The 5283-nt window shown below is 42.2% G+C and overlaps 1 long non-coding RNA gene across 1 annotated transcript; it reads left to right on the top strand.

Annotated features, from left to right (window-relative positions):
- Window positions 1-1883: 1883 nt before the first annotated feature.
- LOC122236420 lies at window positions 1884-4628 on the top strand. Its single transcript, XR_006214474.1, has 3 exons — window positions 1884-1957; window positions 4289-4432; window positions 4506-4628. It is a non-coding gene; the product is annotated as an uncharacterized LOC122236420 (long non-coding RNA).
- Window positions 4629-5283: the final 655 nt, after the last annotated feature.

The raw sequence follows: 5283 nt of genomic DNA, 5'->3' as shown, positions 1-5283 counted from the left end.
TGTTCTTTGTTGTTGTCATATCTAAGAAATCTGCCAAATCCATCATCATGAATATTCATTCCTGTGTGTTCTTCTAAGACTTCGATTATTTTAGGTTTTATGCTAAGGCTGTTGATCCATTTTGAGTTAACATTTGTGTGTTTTGTGAGGCACGGGCTCAATGTCGCTCCTTTGCATGTGGGTTTCCAGTTGTTGTAATACCATTAGTGAAAGACAGTTCTTTATCCATAAGTGGGTTTGGCACCCTCATCAAAACTCAATTAGCTGTAAATATATGGGTTTATTTCTGAACTCTCAAATCTGTTCCATTGGCCTATATGTCTATCCTTATGCCAATACCACACCAAAGATTTGTAGTAAGGCTTGAAGTATCATCTGGAAAGTGTCAGTGTTCTAAATTTGTTCTTCCTTTTCCAGATTGTTTTGGCCTTCAAGGTCTCTTGCGATTCTAAATGGAATTTAGGATGAACTTTTCCATTTCTGCAGAAAAGGCTGTTAGGATTTTGATAGGGATTATACTGAACTTGTGGATCCCCCTGGGGAGAATTACCATCCTAATAATATTAAATCATCCAATCCATGAACATGATCTATCTTTCCACTCTTTATGTCTCCTTAATACCCTTCAGCCATCTTTTACAGTTTTCAGTGCACAAGTGTTGCCTTAAGTATTTTATTATTTTGGATGCTATCATAAATGGAATTGTCCTCATTTGTAGATTGTAGTGGATAGAGTTACAACCGATTTTTGTGTACTGATGCTGTTTCCTCAAGCTAGCTGGACTCATTAGTTAATTCTAATACTTGTTTGTGGATTCTTGAGGATATTCCACATGTAAGATCATGTCATCTGCAAATAGTTTTACTTCTTCCTTTCCAATCTGAGTACCTGTTATTTCCTTTTCTCACTTAATTGCTCTCGCTAAGAGACCTCACAATTGAATAGAAGAGGTAAGAGTAGATATCCTTGTCCTGTTCCTGGTCTTGAGGAGAAAGATTTAGTCTCTGTCTGTTAAGTACAATGCTATCCGTGGGGTTTTCACATGTGCCTTTTATCAGGCTCAGGAAACTCCCATTTGTTATGGACTAAATTGTGCTCATCCTAAATTCATATGCTGAATTGTGCTCATCCTAAATTCATATATTGAAGCCATAACTCTTAATGTGATTACATTTGAAGATAGGGCCCTTCAGGAGATAATTAAGGTTAAATGAAGCCATAAGGATAGGTTAATCCAATAGGACAGGTAATCCAACAATAAGAGACACTAGAGTTCTCTCTCTCTCTTTCTCTGCATGTACACACAGAGGAAAGGTCATGTGATGGGAACACAAGAAGTTGGCCATCTGCAAGTCAGAAAGAGAAGCCTCACTAGAACCAAACATGATGACAAATTGACCTTGGACATCCAGTCCCAGGAACTGTGAAAAAATAGGTTTATATTGTTTAAGCCACCTAGTCCCTGGTATTTAGTTACAGGAGTCCTGCCAGGCCAATGTACCATTTATTCTTAGAGGTTTTTTTGTTTGTTTGTTTTACTTTGCTTTTAGTGTTTCTTTTAACCATGGAACAGGTTACATTTTTGTCAAATGCTTTTTCTGTATCAATTTAGATGATCATTTTTTATGCTTTATTTTATTGATACATTGTATTACATTGATTGATTTTCAAATGTCAAACCAACCTTGCATTCTCAGGATAAATCCCAGGTGGAGTATGTACACATGATTTATAATCTATTTAATATATTGCTAGATTGGATTTGCTAGTATTTTATTAAATATTTTTGCAGCTATATTCATAAGAAATATTAGTCTGTTTTCTTTGTTTGGTAACAATAGAGATTTTAGAATTTAGAGGGTAAAGAACAAAGACAGACTGTGTTCCAAATCTCTTAACCAACCAACCAGGGAGATTTCTTCAAATGACAGGACAAGGCAGAAAGAGTGAGAAAGGGTATACTGGATTTCATGTTTATCTTTGACACTTACTTTTAAGGCTTCCTTAATCCATTCTATCCCATTTATAAAATTAAGTTTTGAATTGGCTAAAGAGCCAGAAATTAAGCTTTGTAGCTATGTCAGATCTGCTGTAATGCTGACATCAGGGGAAGAATGCACCTTTGTATGGACTGACTTTCTCCATCCACTTTGTTCCTCTGTATTTAAGGAATGGTCTATGAAAAGCCTTTTTTTTTTTTTTTTTTTTTTTATTCATTTTTGGGACAGAGAGAGACAGAGCATGAACGGGGGAGGGGCAGAGAGAGAGGGAGACACAGAATCGGAAACAGGCTCCAGGCTCTGAGCCATCAGCCCAGAGCCTGACGCGGGGCTCGAACTCACGGACCGCGAGATCGTGACCTGGCTGAAGTCGGACGCTTAACCGACTGCGCCACCCAGGCGCCCCTATGAAAAGCCTTTTAAAACTAACACGGGCCTGACTCATTATGTTTCCCAAAGTCAGATTCCAGTAAATGTTAGGATTCCTTTTCTAATCACTACTGTAACTGGAATTAGCAACTGAAGCGAGATGCTAGCCCTGCCAACATTTCTGAGGTCATAACGACAAGGTATTATTGACTTAATTTCTCCAGTGCAAATTGTGTACACACACACACACACACACACACACAACATAAAAACACGTAAACGTACCTCTGTGTGTGTGTATGATTAAGCAAAACTCTACTTTTGCATTATGAGATGGTTCACAGAGACCATCTGGATAGCTCAGGTCTATGGTTGACATTGTTGCACTGGGTTAAAAAATGAAATAGGATGTGGAAGTCACTTTGTCATCTTAGGTTGCCTGTTTGCCCCTTTCATAGTAGTTGTGATATAGATTTGAAGCTGGACATCTTATGGGGTCTCAATGGGCTGTTTGGTTTTCTTCTTGCAAGCTACAGATGAATGTACTTTGGTGCAGAGCTAGAGGAAGAGTCTCTCCACCACCCTTCCCACTGAGGAAGGGGCCCCGAGCTCCCAGTGAGAGCCTTACTGTTCAGGCAGCCACACCCCTCCTCACTTTCCATCTGGGTGCCTCCCCACAAACTAATCTCTTTTCCATTTCCTGCTGAACTTTGCGATTGCCTAGCCCCTGCCAGTGTTACCCCACTTCCTCTATTTGGAGGTACTCCTCTACCCTTTCCTAATTCGCCCTCATGACGTGTGTCATACTTTTCTACACCAAGCTGTCACTAATCCGCTTTCCTCATGTAGGGAGGTAGAGAGGAGAGTCTGGGTGGTGCTTTGTCTGTCCAGTAAAATAAGCAAATTTGGAAGAACGTATAAGGCTGAGGATGTTGTCTGGGACAGGGAGGCTGGACAAGAGTGTCTAAAGTCATGTCTCTATCAGGGTTTTAGAAACACTGTCAGCGTTCTGAGTGGGAAAAGCAAGAGGTGTTAGGATTCAGTGGTAGATGGGGTGTAGACCGTGAGCCAGGTGGGATGGAAACATCTGGAAAACTGGTTTCTAGAGACTAGGTTCAGCTACCTTGTGAGGTGCTCAGAGGCCAGGCTTCAAACTCCAGAGGTGTAAGCTCTGATGTAAACAAAGGGTTTGGAAGACAGGATGGGACTGAGATGGGACCCAGGATCACTGTCCACAGACTAGTGTGCACAGGGCAGGGAGAGGCAGCCACTGGGGACCCAAACAAGAACTTCCCATTTAGCCCAGTTGGGAGAGTGATGATACTAAAGTCTGCCTACTTGGGTGGGAAGAAGGGAATGGTTGCAGAACTTTAAGTACTGGGTATCTCAGTGAAAACTGGTTTAAGAACTAAGGATGGGCTAGGGAGCAGGCATTTGGGTATAGATGATTAAGTGAATTTGAAGAAAGTAGTGGGAAAGATCCAGTATTGTGTCAGGAAAAGAGACCCACTGATCACCGGGTTTGGCTACTCTGTCCTTTGATGTCATTTCCAGGTCAAAGGTGAAGGTATCAATTTTGTCAATGCATCTCAAAGTAACCACATTCTCAGAAACAAATTCATGATATACAAACTCCGAAGATACCAAATTATAATCCAAGAATAGGGAGTTTTTTGTTAACTTACAATAAGAAGTATTTCTTTCTGGTGATATTCATGCATGTTGCCCAAATTAGTAGCCATCAGCTATGATTAGGGCACAGCATAGTGGAGGATGTTTGAGCACCCTGCGAAAACTCTCAGGACAATTCCTGGTACTATGTAAGTCTCTTGCATGTGAATGTCTGCCCAATCCCTTCTATCTGGGCACTGGTGAACAAACACCCACTCATATCTGGCCCCTTCTTCCCTTTTGTAAGCCGTCTTCTCAGGTACGTCACTGCCATTGGCCAGACTACTGATCCTTCATCTGATTCCTGCATGGCCTGGCTTGGCTCCATATTGCGTTGCTTTATGGATGCCCCATCTCCTGAAGACTGCTTCAGAACCATCATCTCCATTAGGTGAGAATTCCGATAATTTAAACTTGGAAGCTCCCCTTCAGTCTGAGCTATTTTAACTTCTCTGTATTGACAGGTGGGCAAAATGAGACAATGGTCTGACAACCTGTGTCCTCCCAAGACTGTCTATCTTCAATAATTTTAACAAATGGTCCGATGGAGAGACGGACCAAAAAAGCCCATAAACTTGAAACGAAGGGACCATGCAGCACCCACTAATGTTTTTGACTTTTGTGAACTCTCATTTTGCTGTCACTTTATTTTTGTGCTATATTATCACATTAGAACAGGAATGCTCAGGGCATCATGGCTTACTCTGCCTCATTGGGCCTCCATTCCAGAGATTCCACAGACACTTCCCACCCTGGCAGGATGCAGGGACTTGACCTGAAAGTACACGAGGACCATCGACAGGAAGGCAGACCCATCATTTGGGAATCTTGACAGAATGCGGATTCTGAATCTGTCTGAGGTCTGAGGTGGGGCCGGGGATCTGCATTTCTAGCCAGCTCCCAGACGACAGAGGTGCCACTTGTCTGTGGACCTTGAGTGGCACGGCTCCAGTGGTTTGGAGACTCAGTCTCCTGAGTGATTACCTCAGTTTCCTCCATTGTCAGCTTTGTGGCCTTACGCAAATGCCTTCGCCTATGTGTCTATAGAGCAGGAATACTTCTTACTTCCCAGGCTCTTGTGAAGATGGAAATCATTAATATTTAGTGCCTTTGATAGTGTCTGTCACTTCCTTCCTGCCTCGACCTTTCTTTCAAGCCCCCTCTGAGTCCCTCTTCGGGCCAATCTCTGGCTTCCAGTTCTGGATGTCCCCACCGGAAGATATGGTGCAGCTGTCCCAGGGT

The sequence above is a fragment of the Panthera tigris genome, chromosome A2 (assembly GCF_018350195.1).
Source record: "Panthera tigris isolate Pti1 chromosome A2, P.tigris_Pti1_mat1.1, whole genome shotgun sequence".
Taxonomy (NCBI): Eukaryota; Metazoa; Chordata; class Mammalia; order Carnivora; family Felidae; genus Panthera; species Panthera tigris.
This window is presented reverse-complemented; position numbering and strand designations above follow the sequence as displayed.